Source organism: Elephas maximus, chromosome 16, assembly GCF_024166365.1.
Source record: "Elephas maximus indicus isolate mEleMax1 chromosome 16, mEleMax1 primary haplotype, whole genome shotgun sequence".
Taxonomy (NCBI): Eukaryota; Metazoa; Chordata; class Mammalia; order Proboscidea; family Elephantidae; genus Elephas; species Elephas maximus.
In genome coordinates this window covers 81,491,817-81,514,386 of record NC_064834.1, presented here as the reverse complement: position 1 = coordinate 81,514,386, position 22,570 = coordinate 81,491,817, and positions in this window count along the sequence as shown.

Below are 22,570 nucleotides of genomic sequence, written 5' to 3'. Positions count from 1 at the left end.
ATTAAGTTCTCTCTGATTTTCCAAGGAGTGAGAAACCTGATATAATCTTTTACCACGTGAGCCAAAAATTAAATTTTATTTAATTGTGAATATTATTCTGATGTCAATATTTTAGAGTCTGGTTCCCAGAATATTTCTGTGTTCAAGAACTGCCCAGGGTTTTGTTTTATAGGACGTGAGCTGTGGGTTGTCCAGGAAGTGAACGACTCACAGCCAAAGAGATGTACTGATGCTTGGATACATCATTTTCAGATGGGGAGTCTCTTAGAAAAGGTCTCCTCATGCTCATACTGTGGGAAAAATCTTCACACAAAGACTTTCCAAGGAATAATTAAAAAAATGATATTAATCACAGCATTTTTAAATAAAAAAAAGTGCCTGATCCTAAGTATATAACTATCCTTATGGGGGGTCAAATAAATTACCCATGTTCAAGGAACCTCATTTCACCTTTAAAGTGAGATTTTCACAGAGTTCTTAAAACGATTCTAATTGTAAGTGAGAAATGCGGAATTCAAAATTATTTATATAGCATGAACTTCAGTTTGGAAAAAAATACATCTGTAGAAGAAAAACTGAAAGAAAATGCATCAAAATGTTAAGTGGTTCTCCAGAGTGGTGGGTTTGCATGTGTTTCTAATTTTCTTATTTTACATTTCTATATTTTCCAAATGATGTGCCTGACGCATAGGAGATGTACAAAGGTTTATTTCTCAGGTGTGCCACGGTCTGAGGGAGGGTGGTAGCAAGAGTGGGGGTTTGCTGAGCACCTAGAAGTGGCGTTGGTCACCCAAAGAGGGATCCCATGGAGGCACTGTCACTGCGACGTGCGTTACCAATGTCCTCGAAAAGCTGAGAGCCACAGAGACAGCCCTCTGCGCTACTCCAGCTCCCCGCCCTGTCTGGGCCGAGCTTCCCTGTCTGAGGAAGAAGGAAGAGTAAGTACACAGAGACGTTTTGTAGGGCTGTAAGCGGAGACCCAGCAAGCACAGTGGCACCATGGGAAGAGCTTTTAGGACAAAAGAGGGCTGCCAATATTATCAATTTCACCAAAAAGCCAGCAGGATGAGCTCTGAAAAAGGACCATTGCGTTTCCTACTTGATGAGGATCCTGCAAAAGTTTGGGTTTGGTCAATATGTATTGTCTTTACACTGGGAGAAATTAATGTGACTATGTTGATTAGGCCCAAGTTCTCCCCAGGACGAGGAAGAGGTATCGTTTGCAGCCCCAGAAATACCTTATTATGGAGGGAAAAGTGAAGCACAGAAAGTGTGGGCTTGGCAGATAAAAGAGAAAGATGAATCATGATGTTGCCTTGTCCCCACAAGCAAATACTTCAAAGCCTCCAGAAACAAATAGCACAGCAAAGAGCTTCAACGCTTCTCTCTAAGGGGTTTTGAGAGGAGCTTTGGGGCTGGCCTCGGAGGGTGAGTTCACGTGTACTTGATGACAATCCAATTGGAAACGGGGGCGGGGTGGGGGGGAATGCCAGCAGGAATGTTGGGCTTGAAACAGCACAGAACCCAGGCCCTGCTGATCAAGTCCCCTGGGGCAGCCCAGGGGCTATGGGGGAAGGACAGCCTCTGTTCTTCCCCATCCCCCCCAGGAGAGCCTGTGGTTACTGTCCAACCAGCCCGTAGCTCTCAGGACCACAGACAAGCTGCTCTACTTCTCAGAAAGCTCTCCTGTCGGCTCGGCCCACGCACAAGGTCCCAGCACCAGTGAGAAAGCCTGGATAGATGGAGCAGCCCAGCTTCCGGTCCTTTGGTAATTGTATCTGGTTCACTAATGTCCCATTTGTTCCCAAATCGTACAGCCCCATGTCCACATTCAGAATCCATGCTCTCCATGAGCCAGAAAGGGCGCTGGGCTGAGTCAGGGCTGGTAGACAGTCTTTGGAAGAGGAATTTGTAATTCCTCTCCCTTGGAATTTGGGGACTAAAGTTTTCATGTGTTTGCATTGACCACCCTATCTGTGATACATGGAGAAAACAATGGACTCAAACATACCAACAATCACGAAGATGGCACAGGCCTGGGCAATGTTCTGTTGTACATAAGGTCTCCGCGAGTTGGAACAGCCTCGACTGCAACTAACAACAAAAACACACCCAGTTGTGAGCTCCTTGGGGTGGGGACTGAGCAAGGTTACCTCCATTCTCCCTCTGCCTGTAGCTCTGGACTTGGCATGGAGGAGTCAGGCTGAAAATTTTAGGTATGGGCTTGTGGACCCTCAGTATGTTTTTCTAAATTTATTTGGGGTTTTTATCAGCTTTCAGCCTACTGATGGCAAAGGAAGAAATAACATCTCTTTGATTTGGCGCTTCTTCCAATTCTCTAGGAGCCCTGGTGGCACAGTGGCTAAGTGCTCCGATGCTAATCGAAAGGTCAGCAGTTGGGCTGCTTGGAGAAGAACATCTGTTTGTTGTACCTGTGGGAAGAGGGGACAGAGGATTGATAATTTGGCCAGGCTAGTCTTGTCTCTGGGGCAGTGGTGGTTCACCGGTAGAATTCTCACCTTGTGGAGAGACCCAGTTAGATTCCTAGGCAACGCACCTATGCGGCGCCACCACCCATCTCTCAGCGGAGGCTGGTGTGCTGCTACGATGCAGAACAGGTTTCAGCAGACCTTCTAGACTAAGATGAACTAAGAAGAAAGGTCTGGTGATCTGTGTCTGAAAAATGACCCATTGAAAGCCCCATGGATACCCAGCCAATCATGGAGATAGTACAAGACTGGGTGGTATTTTGTCCTGTTGTGCCTCGGGTTACCGTGAGTTGGGGTGGCCTTGAGAGCAGCCTTGTCTCCATCCAAGACCAGGGTCAAAGTTGGGCATTCAGGGGGCCTCTGACCCCGGTACCACCCTTCCCTCTGGCGCCATGCTCACTTTGGGGCAATCCTGTCCCTCTGACACCTGTGTCCCTCTGTTGCCCCCAGAGCAGTCCAGCACATGCTGCTCTCCAAGGAGTGAGTCAAGTGAGTGACTGCCCCCAGGGACATTGGCAATGCCTGGGGACATGCTCGGTTGTTGCAGCTTGGGGGGTGTTACTCACACCTATCAGGGATGTTGCTCAACACCCTGGGATGCACAGGACAGTCCCTACCACGAAGCATTTTCTGGTCCCAAATGTCAATAGTTCTGAGGTTGAGAAAGCCTGGATTTCAGCCTGAGCAACTGAGATTCTTTCAGAACTCATCCGTATCCTGTGATTTCCATTTGGTGGAATAAGAGATAAGAGTTGTGTTTGACGCAAGGACCAGAGGTAAGGGCTGTGGGTTCTTGCTGTGGCCTTTCCCCCAAGGACGAGGATGGTAGCAGCTCACATCTGTAGAGTCGTCTTTACAAGTAACTCTCACTTGTGTGTGAGCCTCAGTGCAGCCTGGCAGGGCACCACAGCAGGACCTGGCAGCCATCTTGGACAGGAAGCTCTGGCTTGGAGGTGAGTGCCCTGACTCTGGGACAGAGCCGGTACAGGGCCAGGGCCACCACCACTCTGTTCCCTCCACCCTCACTGCCCTGTAGTGTCAAGGGGCAGGTGTGGAGGGTGCTGGGGCTAAGCTGGGGCCTCACTACTTCATTCCACCCTGGGCCTGCAGGTAAGTGGGGCGGGGGGGAGGCTGTTTTCCCAGACTTTACCCTAGCCAGGGCATGAAGGTGAGTGAGGGTGGAGGGCTGTCTTCCCAGACTGTATGTCTGTAGATGGTGGGAGACGGTGCCCAGCTGGCCTCACAGGCCTGTGGTGATGGTGGTGGTAGGGGTCCTCTTGGCCCTGGAGCAGATGGGGAAGGCAGTTCCCTAAAGGAAAAGTTGGGCAGCACACAAAGCAATGACAGGTGTGGTCTCCCTCCCATGGGGCTTCATTCACGCCTAGGTGACGCGATTGAAAATACAATGGGTTGGATCAGGTGCACTTTAGTCCACAAGGTGACATCTTTGTGTCCCAACACTTTAAAGAGGCTCTTTGCAGCAGATTAGCCCAATGAAATGCGTCTTTTGATTTCTTGACTGCTGCTTCCATAAGAGCTGATTGTGGATCCAAGTAAAATGAAAACCTCAACAACCTCAGTCTTTTCTCCCTTTATCATGATGTTGCTTATTGGTCCAGTTGTGTGGGTTTTTGTTTTCTTTATGTCGAGGTGTAATCCATACTGAGGGCTGTAGTCTTTGATCTTCATCAGTAAGAGCTTCCAGTCTTCTTCACTTCCAGCAAGCAAGGTTGTGTCATCTGCATAGTGCAGGTTGTTAATGAGTCTTCCTCCAAACCTGATGCCCTCTTCTTCTTCATATAGTCCAGCTTCTCTGATTATTTGGTCAGCATACAGATTAAATAGGTATGGTGAAAGGATACAGCCCTGATGCTCACCTTTTCTGACTTTAAACCACGCAGTATCCCCTTGTTCTGTTCAAACAACTACCTCTTGATCTATGTACAGGTTCTTCATGAGCACAATTACGTGTTCTGGAATTCCCATTCTCCGCAATGTTACCCATAATTTGTTATGATCCACACAATCGAATGCCTTTGCATAGTTGATAAAATACAGGTAAACATCCTTCTGGTGTTCTCTGCTTTTGGCCAGGACCCACCTGACATCGGCAATGACATCCCTGGTTCCACGTCCTCTTCCGAATCCGGCCTGAATTTCTGCCAGTTCCCTGTTGATACACTGCTGCAGCTGCTTTTGAATGATCTTCAGCAGAATTTTACTTGTGTGTGATATTAATGATATTGTTTGATAATTTCCACATTCTGTTGGATCACCTTTCTTGGGAATAGGCAAAAATATGGATCTCTTCCAATCCGTTGACCAGGTAGCTGTCTTCCAAATTTCTTGGCATAGAGTGAGCTCTTCCAGTGCTGCACCCATTTGTTGAAACATCTCAATTGATACTCCATCAATTCCTGGAACCTTCGTTTTTGCCAATGCCTTCAGTGCAGCTTGGACTTCTTTCTTCAGTACCAGCGGTTCCTGATCATATGCTACCTCTTGAAATGGTTGAAAGTTGGCCAATTCTTTTTGGTATAATCACTCTGTGAATTCCTTCCATCTTCTTTTGATGCTTCCTGCATCGTTTAGTATTTTCCCTTTAGAATGCTTCAGTATTGCAGCTTGAGGCTTGAATTTTTTCTTCAGTTATTTCAGCTTGAGAAATGCCAAGCCTGCTCTTCCCTTTTGGTTTTCTATCGCTAGCTGTTTGCACATGTCAGTATAATACTTTGTCTTTTTGAGCCACCCTTTGAAATCTTCTGTTCAGTTCTTTTACTTCATCATTTTTTCCTTTTGCTTCAGCTGCTCGATGTTCAAAAGCAAGTTTCAGAGTCTCTTCTGACATTCATTTTGGTCTTTTCTTTCTCTTCTTTCTTTTTAATGACCTCTTGCTTTCTTCATGTATGATGCCCTTGATGTCATTCCACAACTCATCTGATCTTCTGTCATTAGTGTTCAATGTGTCAAATCTGTTCTTCAGATGGTCTCTAGATTGTGGGATATACTTAAGGTTGTACTTTGGCTCTCGCAGACTTGTTCTAATTTTCTTCAGTTTCAACTTGAACTTGCATGTGAGCAATTGACGATCTGTTCCACAGTCGGCCGCTGGCCTTGTTCTGACTGATGATATTGAGCTTATCCATCATCTCTTTCCACAGATGTAGTCAATTTGATTCCTCTGTATTCCATCTGGTTAGGTCGATGTGTATAGTTGCCATTTATGTTGGTGAAAAAACATATTTGCAATGAAGAAGTTGTTGGTCTTGCAAAATTCTATCATGCGATCCCCGGTATCATTTCTATCACCAAGGCCATGTTTTACAACTACTGATTCTTACTCTCTGTTTCCAGCTTTCACATTCCAATCACCAGTAATTACGAATGCATCCTAATTGCATGTCTGATCAATTTCAGACTGCAGAAGTTTGTAAAAATCTTCAATTTCTTCATCTTTGGCCTTAGTGGTTGGTGCATAAATTTGAATAATAGCCGTATTAATTGGTCTTCCTTGTAAGCACATGAATATTATCCTATCACTGACAACATACTTCAGGATAGATCTTGAAATGTTCTTTTCATGATGAATGCAACACCATTCCTCTTCGAATTGTCATTTCCAGCATAGTAGACTATATGATTGTCCAGTTCAGAATGGCTAATGCCAGTCCATTTCAGCTCACTAATGCCTAGGATACAGATGTTTATATGTTCCATTCCATTTTTGATGATTTCTAATTTTCCTAGATTCATACTTTGTACATTCCACTTTCCAATGATTAATGGATGTTTGTAGCTGTTTCTTCTCATTTTGAGTAGTGCTGCATCAGCAAATGAAGGTCCTGAAAGCTTGACTCCATCCATGTCATTAAGGTCGACTATACTTCGAGGAAGCAGCTCTTCCCCAGTTGTCTTCTGAGTGCTTTCCAGCCTGGGGAGCTCATCTTCCAGCACTATATCAGACAATGCTCTGCTGCTATTCATAAGGTTTTTACTGACTAATTCTTTTCAGAAGTAGACTGTCAGGCCCTTCTTCCTAGTCTGTCTTAGTCCAGAAGCTCAGCTGAAACCTGTCTGCCAAGGGTGACCCTGCTGGTATCTGAATACCAGTGGCATAGCTTCCAGAGTCACAGGAACACACAAGCCCCCCCCAGTATGACAAACTGAGAGGCACTGGGGGAAGAGATCAATATTTGTGCCTATTCCCAAGAAAGGTGATCCAACTGAATGTGGAAATTATTGAACAATATCATTAACATCATGTGCAAGCAAAAATTTTGCTGAAGATCATTGGAAAGCAGCTGCAGCAATGTATTGGCAGGGAACTGCCAGAAATTCAAGCTGGATTTAGAAGAGGATGTGGAATCAGGGGTATCATTACTGATGTCAGATGGATCCGGGCTGAAAGCAGAGAATACCAAAAAGATGTTTACCTGTATGTGTTTTATTATTGACTATTTTTTTTTTATGCTAAGGAATTCCACTGGTTGGATCATAATGAATTATGGATAACATTGTGGAGAATGGAAATTCCAGAACACTTATCTGTGCTCATGAGGAATCTGTACATGGATCAAGAGGCAGTTGCTTGAACAGAACAAGGGGATACTGCACGGTTTAAAGTCAGAAAAGGTGAGCGTCAGGGTTGTAACCTTTTACCATAGGTATTCAATCTGTATGCTGAGAAAATAATCAGAGAAGCTGGACTATATGAAGAGGAACAGGGCATCAGGATTGGAGGAAGACTCATTAACAACCTGCATTATGCAGATGACACAACCTTGCTTGCTGAAAGTGAAGGATACTCGAAACATTTCCTGATGAAGATCAAAGATTACAGCCTTCAGTATGGATTACACCTCAACATAAAGAAAACAAAAATCCGCACAGCTGGACCAATAAGCACCATCATGATAAAGGAAGAAAAGACTGAGTTATCAAGGATTTCACTTTACTTGGATCCACAATCAACTCTCATGGAAGCAGCAGGCAAGAAATCAAACGACACATTGCATTGGGCAAATCGGCTCAAGAAATCTCTTTAAAGTATGAAAAAGCTAAGATATCGCCTTGAGGACTAAAGTGTGCCTGACAGAAGCCATAGTGTTTTCAATAGCCTCATATGCGTGTGAAAGCTGGACAATGAATAAGGAAGACGGAAGACTTGACACCTTTGAATCGTGGTGTTGGTGAAGAATATTGAATATACCATGGACTTCCAGATGAACGAAGGAATCTCTCTTGGAAGAAGTACAACCAAAATGTTCCTTGGAAGCAAGGGTGGCAATACTTCATCTCACATACTTTGGACATGTTATCAGGAGGGATCAATCCTTGGAAAAGGACATCAAGTTTGGTAAAGTAGAGGGTCAGTCAAAAAGAGGAAGACCTTAGGCGATGGATTGACTCAGTGGCTGCAACAATGGGCTCAAACATAGAAATAATTTTGAGGATGGCACAAGACCGAGCAGTGTTTCGTTCTGTTGCATGTACAGTTGCATGAGTTGGAACCAACTTGATGATATCTAACAACTAGAACTGAGAGTCAATGATGCAAGCTCTCAGCAGCTTACCCTGGGCGAGGTTGGAGACTAGGAGTTGGACAAAAAGGACTTACTATTCTGCTTTCATCAAATCTTTGGCTTTGGTTGTAATTCTCCTTCTCTTTCTAAGGGTAGAATGTCAGTTATTTGCTAGGTTTATGACTTTGTCTTTGAGATAAATCAGTAAATAAAACATAGGGAAAATATTATCAATGGAGTCCTTATCATCTGCCTTCAGATAAGGCTGTGTGCGCGTCTGGCTATCTTAGACATCTTCAAGGCCTGCTATGAATTTTTTTTTTTTTTTGCATTAATGGTTACAGGACATTTCAAGAACCTGTGAATGATAATACCAACATGATAATTCTAAAACATCTGGGTGTTCTGAAGGCAATCAGAGTGCTGCCGTCCCAATAAAGCCTTTCCACAGAAAATGTTCTGTTCTAATACTGGTGATGTTGTCTTCAAATTGCACACAAACTCTGGCTGAAGAGAGCAGGGCAGAGGGGCCACCCCAGGACTCTGAGCCCTGCATGGAAACGGAAAGTGAGCTGACCCTGACCCTGGAGCCCTGACCTGAGCCAGTTCGAGGGTGTTTTGTGCCGATGACTGGTGGGGAGAAGCAGTTCAGCTGAGCATTCACAGGCTGGGAGTGGAACGAGGAGTTCTGCAGCTGCTTTTCCAGGTGAGCAGAGACCTGCTGGCTCTCACCTGAGTAGTGTGGGGGAAGGGTGAGTCTTGCTGTCAGCTGTTTTCTGGAACCGGAAGGGTAGGGGACTTATTAACTCTCTCTTTTCCAGGAGCACAAGGCTTGGGTAAAGGTCAACACTGTCAGAGCGTGAGAGGGTGAAAGGCAAGTCTCTCCATCCTTGGTTCCAAGGAGCATTCTGGCTGTATTTCTTCCAAGACAGATTTGTTCATTCTTTTGGCAGTCCAATGTACATTCAATATTCTTCACCAACAAGCAATTCAAAGGCATCAATTCTTCTTTGGTCCTCCTTATTCATTGCCCAGCTTTTACATGCATATGAGGCAATTGAAAACACAATGGCTTGGGTCAGGTGCGCCTTAGCCCTTAAAGTGACATCTTTGCTTTTTAACACTTGAAAGAGGTCTTTTGCAGCAGATTTGCCCAAAGCAATATGTCCTTTGATTTCTTGACCGCTCCTTTCCTGTGCATTGATCGTGGATCCAAGTAAAATGAATCCTCGACAACTTCAATCTTTTCTCCGTTTATCGTAATGTTGCCTGTTGGTCCAGTTGTGAGGACTTTGTTTTCTTTCTGCTGAGGTGTAATCCACACTGAAGGATCTAGTCTTCCATCAATAAGTGCTCCAAGTCCTCTTCACTTTCAGTAAGCAAGGTTGTATCATCTGCATAATGCAGGTTGTTACTGAGCCTTCCTCCAATCCTGATGCTGTGTTCTTCATACAGTCCAGCTTCTTGGATTATTTGCTCAGCATACGGATTAAGGGTGGTGAAAGTATACAACCCTGAGTCAGTCACACTTTTCCTGACTTTAAACCATGCAGTATCCCCTTGTTCTGTTCCAATGACTGCCTCTTGGTCTACGTACAGGTTCCTCGTGAACACAATTAAGTATTCTGGAATTCCCATTCTCTGCAGTGTTGTCCATAATTTGTTATGATCCACACAGTTGAATGCCTTTGTATAGTCAATAAAACACAGGTAAACATCTTTTGGTATTATCCGCTTTCAGCCACAATCCATCTGACATCAGCAATGATATCCCTTGTTCCAAGTCCTCTTCTGAATCTGGCTTGAGTTTCCGGCAGTTCCTTGTTGATGTACTGCTGCAGTGGCTTTTAAATGATCTTCAGCAAAATTTGCTGAATTTTGGGTGTGATATTAATAATATTGTTTGATAATTTCCACATTCTGTTTAATCACCTTTCTTTGGAATAGGCATAAAGATGGGTCTCTTCCAGTCAGTTGGTCAGGTAGCTGTCTTCCAAATTTCTTGGCATAGACGAGAGAGCACTTCCAGGGCTGCATCCATTTGTTGAAACATCTCAGTTGATATTCCCTTAATTCCTGGAGCCTTGTTTTTCACCAATGTCTTCAGCACAGCTTAGACTTCTTCCTTCAGCACCATCAGTTCTTGATCATATGCTGCTTCCTGAAATGTTTGAACAATGACCAATTTTTTTGGTGCAGTGATTCTATGTATTTCCTTCATCTTTTTTTGATGCTTCCTGTGTCATTCAGTATTTTGCCCCTAGAATCATTCACTATTGCAACTCAAGGCTTGAATTTTTTCTTCAGTTCTTTCAGCTTGAGAAATACTGAGCATGTTCTTCTCTTTTGGTTTTCCAGCTCCAGGTCTTTGTACCTGTCTTTATAATACTTTGTCTTCTTGAGCTGCTCTTTAAAATCTTCTGTTTGGCTCTTTTTGTTTCATGATTTCTTCCATTTGTTTTAGCTACTTGTCGTTCAATAACAAGATTCAGAGTCTCTCCTGACATCCATTTAGTCTTTTCTTTCTTTCCTGTCTGTTTAATGACCTCTTGCTTTCTTCCTACGTGATGTGCTTGATGTCATTCCACAACTTGTCTGGTCTTTGGTCATTAGCATTGAATGCATCAAATCTATTCTTGAAATGGTCTCTAGTTTCAGGTGGGGTATACAAAAGGTTGTACTTTGGCTCTCAGGGACTTGTCCTAATTTTCTTCAACTTCAACTTGAACTTACATATGAACAATTGATGGTCTGATCTGCATTCGGTCCCTGCCCTTGTTCTGACTGATGATATTGAGCTTTTCCATTGTCTTTTTCCACATACATAGTCGATTTGATTCCTGTGTATTCTGTCTGGCGAGGTTCATGTGTACAGCTGTGGTTTATGTTGGTAAAAAAAGGTATTTGAAAGAAGTCATTGGTCTTGCAAAATTCTGTCATTCGATCTCCGGCATTGTTTCTATCACCAAGGCCATATTTTCCAACTACTGATCCTTCTTCTTTGTTTCCAATTGCCAGTAATTATCAGTGCATCTTGATTGCATGTTTGATCAATTTCAGACTAGAGAAGTTGGTAAAAATCTTCAATTTCTTCATCTTTACATTAATGGTTGGTGTGTAAATTTGAATAATAGTCGTATTAACTGGTCTTACTAGTAGGTGTATGGATACTATCCTATCACTGACAGCGTTGTACTTCAGGATAGATCTTGAAATGTTCTTTTTTGACAATGAATGCAACACCATTCCTCTTCAAGTTGCCATTTCCGGCATAGTAGACCATATGTCCGTCTGATTCAAAATGGCCAATACCAGTCTGTTTCTGTTCAATAATACCTAGGGTATTGATGTTTATGTGTTCCATTTAATTTTTTTTAATTAATTTTTATTAAGCTTCAAGTGAACATTTACCATTCCAATCAGTCTGTCACATGTAGGTTTACATACATCTTACTCCCTTCTCCCACTTGCTCTCCCCCTATTGAGTCAGCCCTTTCAGTCTCTCGTTTCGTGCCAATTTTGCCATCTTCCCTCTTTCTCTATCTTCCCATCCCCCCTCCAGTCAAGAGTTGCCTACACACTCTCCAGTGTCCACCTGATTTAATTAGCTCACTCTTCATCAGTATCTCTCTCTCCCCCACTGACCAGTCCTTTTCATGCCTGATGATTTGTCTTCGGGAATGGTTCCTGTGAAGTTCTGGGGAGCATTGTCTCTGGGATTCCTCTAGTCGCAGTCATACCATTAAGTATGGTCTTTTTACGAGAATTTGGGGTCTATATCCCATTGGTCTCCTGCTCCCTCAGGAGTTGTCTGTTGTGCTCCCTGACAGGGCAGACATCGATTGTGGCCGGGTACCAACTAGTTCTTCTGGTCTCAGGATAGTGTAGGTCTCTGGTTCATGTGGCCCTTTCTGTCTCTTGAGTTCTTAGTTGTCGTGTGACCTTGGTGTTCTTCCTTTGCCTTTGCTCCAGGTGGGTTGAGACCAATTGATGTATCTTAGATGGCCGCTTGTTGGCATTTAGGACCCCAGGCGCCACAATTCAAAATGGGATGCAGAATGTTTTCATAATAGAATTATTTTGCCCATTGACTTAGAAGTCCCCTCAAACCAAGTTCCCCAGACCCCCGCCCCTGCTTCGCTGACCTTTGAAGCTTTCATTTTATCCCGGAAACCTCTTTGCTTTTAGTCCAGTCCAATTAGGCTGACCTTCCTTGTATTGAGTGTTGTCTTTCCCTTCACCCAAAGCAGTTCTTATCTACTGATTGATCAGTAAAAAGCACTCTCCCTCCCTCTCTCCCTCCCTCCCTCCCCTCTTTGTAACCACAAAAGTATGTGTTCTTCTCCGTTTTTGCTATTTCTCAAGATCTTATAATAGTGGTCTTATACAATATTTGTCCTTTTGCCTCTGACTAATTTCACTCAGCATAATGCCTTCCAGATTCCTCCATGTTATGAAATGTTTCAGAGATTCGTCACTGTTCTTTATCGATGCGTAGTATTCCATTGTGTGAATATACCACAATTTTTGTACCCATTCATCCGTTGACGGACATCTTGGTTGCTTCCAGCTTTTTGCTATTGTAAACAGAGCTGCAATAAACATGGGTGTGCATATATCTGTTTGTGTGAAGGCTCTTGTATCTCTAGGGTATATTCCGAGGAGTGGGATTTCTGGGTTGTATGGTAGTTCTATTTCTAACTGTTTAAGATAACGCCAGATGGATTTCCAAAGTGGTTGTACCATTTTACAATCCCACCAGCAGTGTATGAGAGTTCCAATCTCTCCGCAGCCTCTCCAACATTTATTATTTTGTGTTTTTTGGATTAATGCCAGTCTAGTTGGTGTGAGATGGAATCTCATTGTAGTTTTAATTTGCATTTCTCTAATGGCTAATGATCGGGAGCATTTTCTCATGTATCTGTTGGCTGCCTGAATATCTTCTTTAGTGAAATGTGTGTTCATATCCTTTGCCCACTTCTTGATTGGGTTGTTTGTCTTTTTGTGGTTGAGTTTTGACAGAATCATGTAGATTTTAGAGATCAGGCGCTGGTCGGAGATGTCATAGCTGAATATTCTTTCCCAGTCTGTAGGTGGTCTTTTTACTCTTTTGGAGAAGTCTTTAGATGAGCATAGGTGTTTGATTTTTAGGAGCTCCCAGTTATCTGGTTTCTCTTCATCATTTTTGGTAATGTTTTGTATTCTGTTTATGCCCTGTATTAGGGCTCCTAGGGTTGTCCCTATTTTTTCTTCCATGATCTTTATCGTTTTAGTCTTTATGTTTAGGTCTTTGATCCACTTGGAGTTAGTTGTTGTGCATGGTGTGAGGTATGGGTCCTGTTTCATTCTTTTGCAAATGGATATCCAGTTATGCTAGCACCATTTGTTAAAAAGACTATCATTTCCCCAATTGACTGACACTGGGCCTTTGTCAAATATCAGCTGCTCATACGTGGATGGTTTTATATCTGGGTTCTCAATTCTGTTCCATTGGTCTATGTGCCTGTTGTACCAGTACCAGGCTGTTTTGACTACTGTGGCTGTATAATAGGTTCTGAAATCAGGTAGAGTGAGGCCTCCCACTTTCTTCTTCTGTTTCAGTAATGCTTTGCTTATCTGGGGCTTCTTTCCCTTCCATATGAAATTAGTGATTTGTTTCTCTATCCCCTTAAAATATGACATTGGTATTTGGATTGGAAGTGCGTTATATGTATAGATGGCTTTTGGTAGAATAGACATTTTTACTATGTTAAGTCTTCCTATCCATGAGCAGGGTATGTTTTTCCACTTAAGTATGTCCTTTTGAATTTCTTGTAGCAGAGTTTTATAGTTTTCTTTGTATAGGTCTTTTACCTCCTTGGTAAGATTTATTCCTAAGTATTTTATCTTCTTGGGGGCTACTGTGAATGGTATTGATTTAGTTATTTCCTCTTCGGTGTTCTTTTTGTTGATGTAGAGGAATCCAAGTGATTTTTGTATGTTTATTTTATAACCTGAGACTCTGACAAACTCTTCTATTAGTTTCAGTAGTTTTCTGGAGGATTCCTTAGGGTTTTCCATGTATACGATCATGTCATCTGCAAATAGTGATAGCTGTACTTCCTCCTTGCCAATCTGGATACCCTTTATTTCTTTGTCTAGCCTAATTGCCCTGGCTAGGACTTCAAGTACGATGTTGAATAAGAGTGGTGATAAAGGGCGTCCTTGTCTGGTTCCCATTCTCAAGGGAAATGCTTTCAGGTTCTCTCCATTTAGAGTGATATTGGCTGTTGGCTTTGCATAGATGCCCTTTATTATGTTGAGGAATTTTCCTTCAATTCCTATTTTGGTAAGAGTTTTTATCATAAATGGGTGTTGAACTTTGTCAAATGCCTTTTCTGCATCTATTGATAAGATCATGTGGTTTTTATCTTTTGTCTTATTTATGTGATGGATTACATTAATGGTTTTTCTGATATTAAACCAGCCTTGCATACCTGGTATAAATCCCACTTGATCAGGGTGAATTATTTTTTTGATGTGTTGTTGGATTCTATTGGCTAAAATTTTGTTGAGGATTTTTGCATCTATGTTCATGAGGGATATAGGTCTATAATTTTCTTTTTTTGTAATGTCTTTACCTGGTTTTGGTATCAGGGAGATGGTAGCTTCATAGAATGAGTTGGGTAGTATTCCGTCTTTTTCTATGCTTTGAAATACCTTCAGTAGTAATGGTGTTAAGTCTTCTCTGAAGGTTTGGTAGAACTCTGCAGTGAAGCCGTCTGGGCCAGGACTTTTTTTTGTTGGGAGTGTTTTGATTACCGTTTCAATCTCTTTTTTTGTTATGGGTCTATTTAGTTGTTCTACTTCTGAATGTGTTAGTTTAGGTAGGTAGTATTTTTCCAAGAATTTATCCATTTCTTCTAGGTTTTCAAATTTGTTAGAGTACAATTTTATGTAGTAATCTGAAATGATTCTTTTAATTTCATTTGGTTCTGTTGTGATGTGGTCCTTCTCGTTTCTTATTCGGGTTATTTGTTTCCTTTCCTGTATTTCTTTAGTCAGTCTAGCCAATGGTTTATCAATTTTGTTAATTTTTTCAAAGAACCAGCTTTTGGCTTTGTTAATTCTTTCAATTGTTTTTCTGTTCTCTAATTCATTTAGTTCAGCTCTAATTTTTATTATTTGTTTTCTTCTGGTGCCTGATGGGTTCTTTTGTTGCTCACTTTCTATTTGTTCAAGTTGTCGGGACAGTTCTCTGATTTTGGCTCTTCTTTTTGTATGTGTGCATTTATCGATATAAATTGGCCTCTGAGCACTGCTTTTGCTGTGTCCCAGAGGTTTTGATAGGAAGTATTTTCATTCTCGTTGCTTTCTAAGAATTTCCTTATTCCCTCCTTGATGTCTTCTATAACCCAGTCTTTTTTCAGGAGGGTATTGTTCATTTTCCAAGTATTTGATTTCTTTTCCCTAGTTTTTCTGTTATTGATTTCTAGCTTCATTGCCTTGTGGTCTGAGAAGATGCTTTGTAATATTTCGATGTTTTGGATTCTGGAAAGATTTGTTTTATGACCTAATATGTGGTCTATTCTAGAGAATGTTCCATGTGCTCTAGAAAAAAAAGTATATTTTGCAGCAGTTGGGTGGAGAGTTCTGTATAAGTCAATGAGGTCAAGTTGGTTGATTGTTGTAAGTAGGTCTTCCGTGTCTCTATTGAGCTTCTTACTGGATGTCCTGTCCTTCTCCGAAAGTGGTGTGTTGAAGTCTCCTACTATAAATGTGGAGGTGTCTATCTCACTTTTCAATTCTGTTAAAATTGGATTTATGTATCTTGCAGCCCTGTCACTGGGCGCGTAAATATTTAATATGGTTATGTCTTCCTGATCAAGTGTCCCTTTTATCATTATGTAGTGTCCTTCTTTATCCTTTGCGGCGGATTTAAGTCTAAAGTCTATTTTGTCAGAAATTAATATTGCTATTCCTCTTCTTTTTTGCTTATTATTTGCTTGATAGATTTTTTCCATCCTTTGAGTTTTAGTTTGTTTGTGTCTCTAAGTCTAAGGTGTGTCTCTTGTAGGCAGCATATAGATGGATCTTGTTTCTTTGTGAAGTCCGTGACTCTCTGTCTCTTTATTGGTGCATTTAGTCCATTTACATCCAGCGTAATTATAGATAAATAAGTTTTTAGTGCTGTCATTTTGATGCCTTTTCATGTGTGTTGTTGGCCATTTCATTTTTCCACATGCTTTTTTGTGCTGAGACGTTTTTCTTAGTAGCTTGTGAGATCCTCATTTTCATAATGTTTAACTTCATGTTTGTTGAGTCGTTACGTTTTTCTTGGCTTTTTTCTTGAGTTATGAAATTGATATTCCTTTTTGTGGTTACCTTATTATTTACCCCTATTTCTCTAAGTAAAAACCTAACTTGTATCGTTCTATATCGCCTTGTAACACTCTCCATCTGGCAGTTCAATGCCTCCTATATTTAGTCCCTTTTTTGATTATTGTGATCGTTTATCTATTGATTTCCATGATTTCCTGTTATGTGAATTATTTTGTTTATTGATTTATTTTTTAGAATTAATCTTAATTTGTTTGTTTTTGTGCTTTCCCTATTTGAGTTGCGTTGATATCAGGACGGTCTGTTTTGAGACCTTGTATTGTGCTGGTACCTGATATTATTGGTCATCAGGCCAAACAATCTCCTTTAGCATTTCTTGCAGTCTTGGTTTAGTTTTTGCAAATTCTCTAAACTTGTGTTTATGTGTAAATATCTTAATTTCTCCTTCATATTTCAGAGAGAGTTTTGCTGGATATATGATCCTTGGTTGGCTCCGAGACCAGTCACTTCCTCCCGGGGACTTCTCCCTCCTTCAGTGCTCTGTATACATCGTCCCATTCCCTTCTTGCCTGCATGGTTTCTGCTGAGTAGTCTGAACTTATTCTTATTGATTCTCCCTTGAAGGAAACCTTTCTTTTCTCCCTGGCTGCTTTAAAAATTTTCTGTTTGTCTTTGGTTTTGGCAAATTTGATGATAATATGTCTTGGTGTTTTTCTTTTTGGATCAATCTTAAATGGGGTTCGATGAGCATCTTGGATAGATATCCTTTCGTCTTTCATGATGTCAGGGAAGTTTTGTGTCAGGAGTTCTTCAACTATGTTCTCTGTGTTTTCTGTGCCCCCTCCCTGTTCTGGGACTCCAATCACTCGCAAGTTATCCTTCTTGATAGAGTCCCACATGATTCTTAGGGTTTCTTCATTTTTTTAAATTCTTTTATCTGATTTTTTTCCAGCTATGTTGGTGTTGATTCCCCGGTCCTCCAGAAGCCCCAGTCTACATTCTAATTGCTCAAGTCTGCTCCTTTGACTTTCTATTGCATTGTCTAATTCTGTAATTTTATTGTTAATCTTTTGGATTTCTACATGCTGTCTCTCTATGGATTCTTGCAACTTATTAATTTTTCCACTATGTTCTTGAATAATCTTTTTGAGTTCTTCAACAGTTTTATCAGTGTGTTCCTTGGCTTTTTCTGCAGTTATCCTAATTTCATTTGTGATATCTTTAACAAAAAAGATATCTTTAAGCATTCTGTAAATTAGTTTTTTATATTCTGTATCTGATAATTCCAGGATTGTATCTTCATTTGGGAGAGATTTTGATTCTTTTGTTTGGGGTTTGGAGAAGCTGTCATGGTCTGTTTCTTTATGTGGTTTGATATGGACTGCTGTCTCTGAGCCATCACTGGGAAACTAGATTTTCCAGGTAATCAGCTAAGAAAAAATGCAGTCAGATCCCTATCTGAATTCTCCCTCTGGCTCAGGGTATTCGGATGTTAATGGAGCCGCCTGGGGAGGGTGGGGGAGGGATCAGAGAGCTAGGAGTGTAGCACCACAGAATATATAGCTGATCCCCGCATTCATGCTCCGCCCCCGTCCGCCAAAATCCCGGCGGGACGGCTCCCGGGCTGGGACGCTACTCTCCCGCTCCGAGACCAGTCACTTCCTCCCGGGGACTTCTCCCTCGGGTGCACCGCACCGCTCGCGCGAATGGGTGGGCGTCACCCGCACGACCAGGTGGGCCCTCCCCCTGGGTCAATTCAGGGGAATATAACTGACCCCCGCGCTCACACCCCGCCCGCTTTAGCCAAAATCCCAGCGGGACGGCTCCCCGGCTGGGATGTTGCTCTCCCCGCTCCAAGACCGGTCACTTCCTCCCGGGGACTTCTCCCTCCGGTGCGGTGCACCGCACGCGCGAACCGGTTGGGCGTCACCGGCACGAACGTGTGGGCCCCGCCCCGGGGTCGCTTTAGGGAAATATAGCTGATCCCCAAACTCCCGGCGGGACGGCTCCCCGGCTGGGACGCTGCTCTCCCCACTCCAAGATCACTCACTGTCTCCCAGGTGCTTCTCCCACCGACTGCGCCGCTACACCGCCCGCGCCAACCAGCTAGACTTCCTCCCGGGATGGGTTCGGGGGGGTAGGGCTGGACCCCTTGTCTGTGCCATCTGCCCCCCTGGGCTCTGCCCCAGATCGGGCTCCAAAGGTCACCTGCCTGGTACGCTGGCTCCTAGTTCTGAGAACGGTCGCTGTCTGCCCGTATTTGTTCTTTTTCCGTCCCTAAGTCTGTGTTTGTTTTTCAGAGTTCGTAGATTGTTATGTATGTGATCGATTCACTTGTTTTTCCGAGTCTTTGTTGCAAGAGGGATCTGCGGTAGCATCCACCTAGTCTGCCATCTTGGCCCCGCCTCCTCCTCCATTTAATTTTTGATGACTTCCAATTTTCCTAGATTCATACTTTCTACATTCTGCATTCCGATTATTAATGGATGCTTCCAGCTATTTCTTCTCATTTTGCATTATGTCACATTAGCAAATGAAGGTCCTGAAAGCTTGACTCCATCAACATCATTAAGTTTGACTAAACTCTGGTGGTGGAGTGGTTAAGAGCTACAGATGCTAACCAAAAGGTCAGCAGTTCATATCTACCAGGCGCTCCCTGGAAACTGTATGGGGCAGTTCTACTCTGTTTTATAGGGTTGCTATGAGTGGGAATCGACAGCATCGGTTTTCTACCTTGAGGAGCCAGCTCTTCCCTAGTCATATTCTAAGTGCCTTCCAATCTGAGGGGCTCATCTTCTGGCACTGTATCAGACAATGTTCCACTGCCATTCATAAGATTTTCACTAGCTCTTTTTTCCAGAAGTAGACTGCCAGGTCCTTCCTCCTAGTCTGTCTTAGTCTAGAAGCTCTATTGAAACCTGTCCACCATGGGTGACCCTGCTGGTATTTGAATACCAGTGGCAAAGCTTCCAGTATCATAACAACATGAAAGCCACCACAGTACAACAAACTGACAGATGCATGGGGCCTGCCATGGTAAGGGTCTGTGAATTCATCCCCTTTTATCCATCCATTGTGACAGCTGCTCTCTGGCTCCTCCTGCTCTGTGGAGGGGAGGGCATCATAGAAAACTGGGTGGGTGGGTGGTGCTGCAGGTCCAGAGGGCTGGGAGGGCACTGAACCACAGGAACACACCTCAGTGGGAGGGGAGTCTGTATGACCCCACCAGTCTAGACGGTGGGTAGCAGGGTCCTCTGTATGGGAGTTCCTGGGTGCAAAGGTGTCCCACAGGAGTTGTTTTCTGTTTTCTTCAGCCACTACCCTTCCAGGATGTGAGGGGATTGAGGGGAGAGTGGGGGTGTCAGGTGCCCCCTGCTTTTTGGGGGGGATCAGCTCCGAGGTGAGGTCTTTTTCCTCCCAGAAGACACTCACTGCTCCCTTGCCCCACTCCATGGCCCCTCTCCGCTTTGCACTCAGTTTTCAAACAGGTGGATCCTGTGTTTCTGGAAGGTTCTTCTTGTTCATTTCAGTGCGGGAGGTGTGTGTGTATGTGGGTGCAAGTATATATCTCTGTGTGTAGGCATGTGTTCCTACGTGTGCAATGAAACACATGCTTTTGCTGCCAAAGCTGTTTTAAAGCAAAATGAGCTGGTAGAACATTCTAATTTTCTTGTTGTTCAGATGAAAATATAAAAACCAGAGCCCTGAATGGAGTTTGCAGCACCTTTATGTGTCTGACCCCAGCTTAGCTTTATTTCTAATCCAAACCAGAGGAGGGGTGGGCCGGTGGGGTGGGGGTGGGCCAGGGAAGGGGAGGGAATTAATAGCTAAGGCTATAACTCCTGTGGTCTAATCTTCCAGTGGGACAGAAGGAGCTGCTGAAAGAAAACCCAAAGAGACTTACATGGCAATATTTTTTCAAGGAAAGTTATTAAAATATTGACATTTCTTCTGCACAGGCTTATCCCTCAGATGTCCTCAGCACAGCCCCTCAGACAGGGCTAATTTAATTAGGCTGCACCTTGTGTGCGTTCTACATTAGTTGGATTCTTCTGGAAAGTACCAGACATATATACTTTTGGTTCTGGAGGATTTTCTGGAACTTACTTCAAGTTTTGAAGTAGGCTGTCTCATTTTAAATCTGAGAACTAGTGGAGTTGACTGTACACGTGCCTGGAACGCTGTCCTTTACAGGCACAGGTCACAGGCTGGGAACTCTCCCCTTCCAGAATGCTGGGCAGGAAAACAGAGGCCTGGGCCAGCTAGGCTTGGGCCCGGGGCAACTCTGAAATACAACATTTGAAAAGTGTTCATGGATTTCTTTTCCGATTTTAATCTTTTGCAAATATAATGCCTCTAGATGCAATGATTGGGACCATTGGTCCTCCTGGGAGGGCTTTGGATGAAACCAGTATCTTCCAAAACAAGTTTGCCAAGATGGAGCTGAGATTACATACACAGTGAAGCAGAGCAGAGAACTAGCAACTGGATGACTCCTGTTGCTTTGGACTGAATAGCGTCCCCAAAATATGAGTTGAAGTCCTGGCACTCGTACCTGTGGATGTGATCCTGTTTGGAAATAGGGTTTTCTTTGTTAATTGTAATGGAGCCATACCAGCATAGGGTGTGTCCTAAACCTGATCAGTTCTGAGTTATAAAAAGATCGGATCAGACATAGACACACACAGGGAGGAAGATAGATGCCCTGAAAGTGTTGTCTACAAGCCAAGGAACCAAGGAACTCCCAGAGCTACTGACAAGGAAGGAATCCACACGGCTGAGACCCTGATTTGGACATCTAGCCTCCAGAACTGTGAGAAAATAAATCTCTGGTCCTTAATGCTCCCCACATGTGTTATTTGTGTTATAGCAGCACTAGGAGACTAACACATTCATGAAGGGACCCAGTCCATCCGACAGACTCAGTGTCCAAAGATGGAAGGATAGTCCAGGCTAGGACGCAGACGTGAGCTACATCTGTACTGCTGTGGATGCATGTGTGCACACACGTGTGCTTGTGTGTGAGAGAGGGCAGACATTCTTTATACTTGAATAAACATGTGCACATGTGTGCACAGGTGTGCATGTGTGCACAGGTGTGTGCACGTGCACACATATGTGTGATTGTGAGAAACAGCAGACATTCTCTATGCTTTCTTAAGCAAAAAACTAACTTCAAGAGAAATGCAAATGAGTTGTATTTCTAAGGGAGAGAAGCCATTCTTCAGGATCCTATTTAGAGCAGGGTCTCTTGGCCTTGGCACTAATGGCATTTTGGGCTGGATAATTCTTTGATCTGGCTCCATCCTGTGCACTGTAGGATGTTGAGCAGCATCCCTGTCCTCCGTTCCCTAGGTGGTGGGACCACTTGTCCCTACCCAGCTGTGACAACCACAGATATCTCCAGGCATAGCCAAGTGTCCTTGGTTGAGCACCACTGGTCTAGAGGATAAAGATACCTTAAAAGGGGCTATAGTCCACCTCTAGCTGGTAAACACCGTTCCTCTCTTCCTCATTATTTACGTATGACAGTTTCATGTACTGGGCTGAGGTGTTATCAAAAGAGCACCCTGCTTGTTTTCCTTTGTGGTCAGTACATTTAATGATTTAGGGGCCAGGGTTGAAGTTATAATTGTTCTGCCCAAGGTATTGACAGCGAACAATCAAAACGGTCAATGGAATAAATGTGGTTCATGGGATTGCAAGATTGGTGAATCCAAAACCTGCTGATCAGGTGACAGCTCAGAGACTTCTGTAGGCTCACTTCCCAAGATCTGGAAGTCAGGAGATGAGAAGAGTGCAGGAGAGAGAGAGTGTGAGAAAGAAAGGGGGGAGGGAGGAGGGAGGAAAGGAGGAAGGAGGGAGGGAAGGAGGAAGGAATACGTGGAGGGGAAGGGAGAGAGAGAGAGAGAGTGTGCTCTGCCAGAGCATCCAGCTATATCCTGGAGGCAGTCCACAACCCCAAGGAAACTTCCCTTTCAACTGATTGGCTGCTCTCATCAGATCATATCATGGAAGATGATTACATTATATCACATTATGGAAGAGCACCCAGTCCAGTGTCTGCCAAACCACTGAGAATTACAGCCTTGCCAAGGTGACACATGATGTAAACTATCACACATGGGAAGAAACTACGTCCAGAGAGCCCCACCTCCCTTACTTATTGCTGGTGTGATGGAGGTGAGTGGTGGGGGCAGGGAGATGAAAGGTGTTCTCCTCCGAGGTGGGCATTTGGGC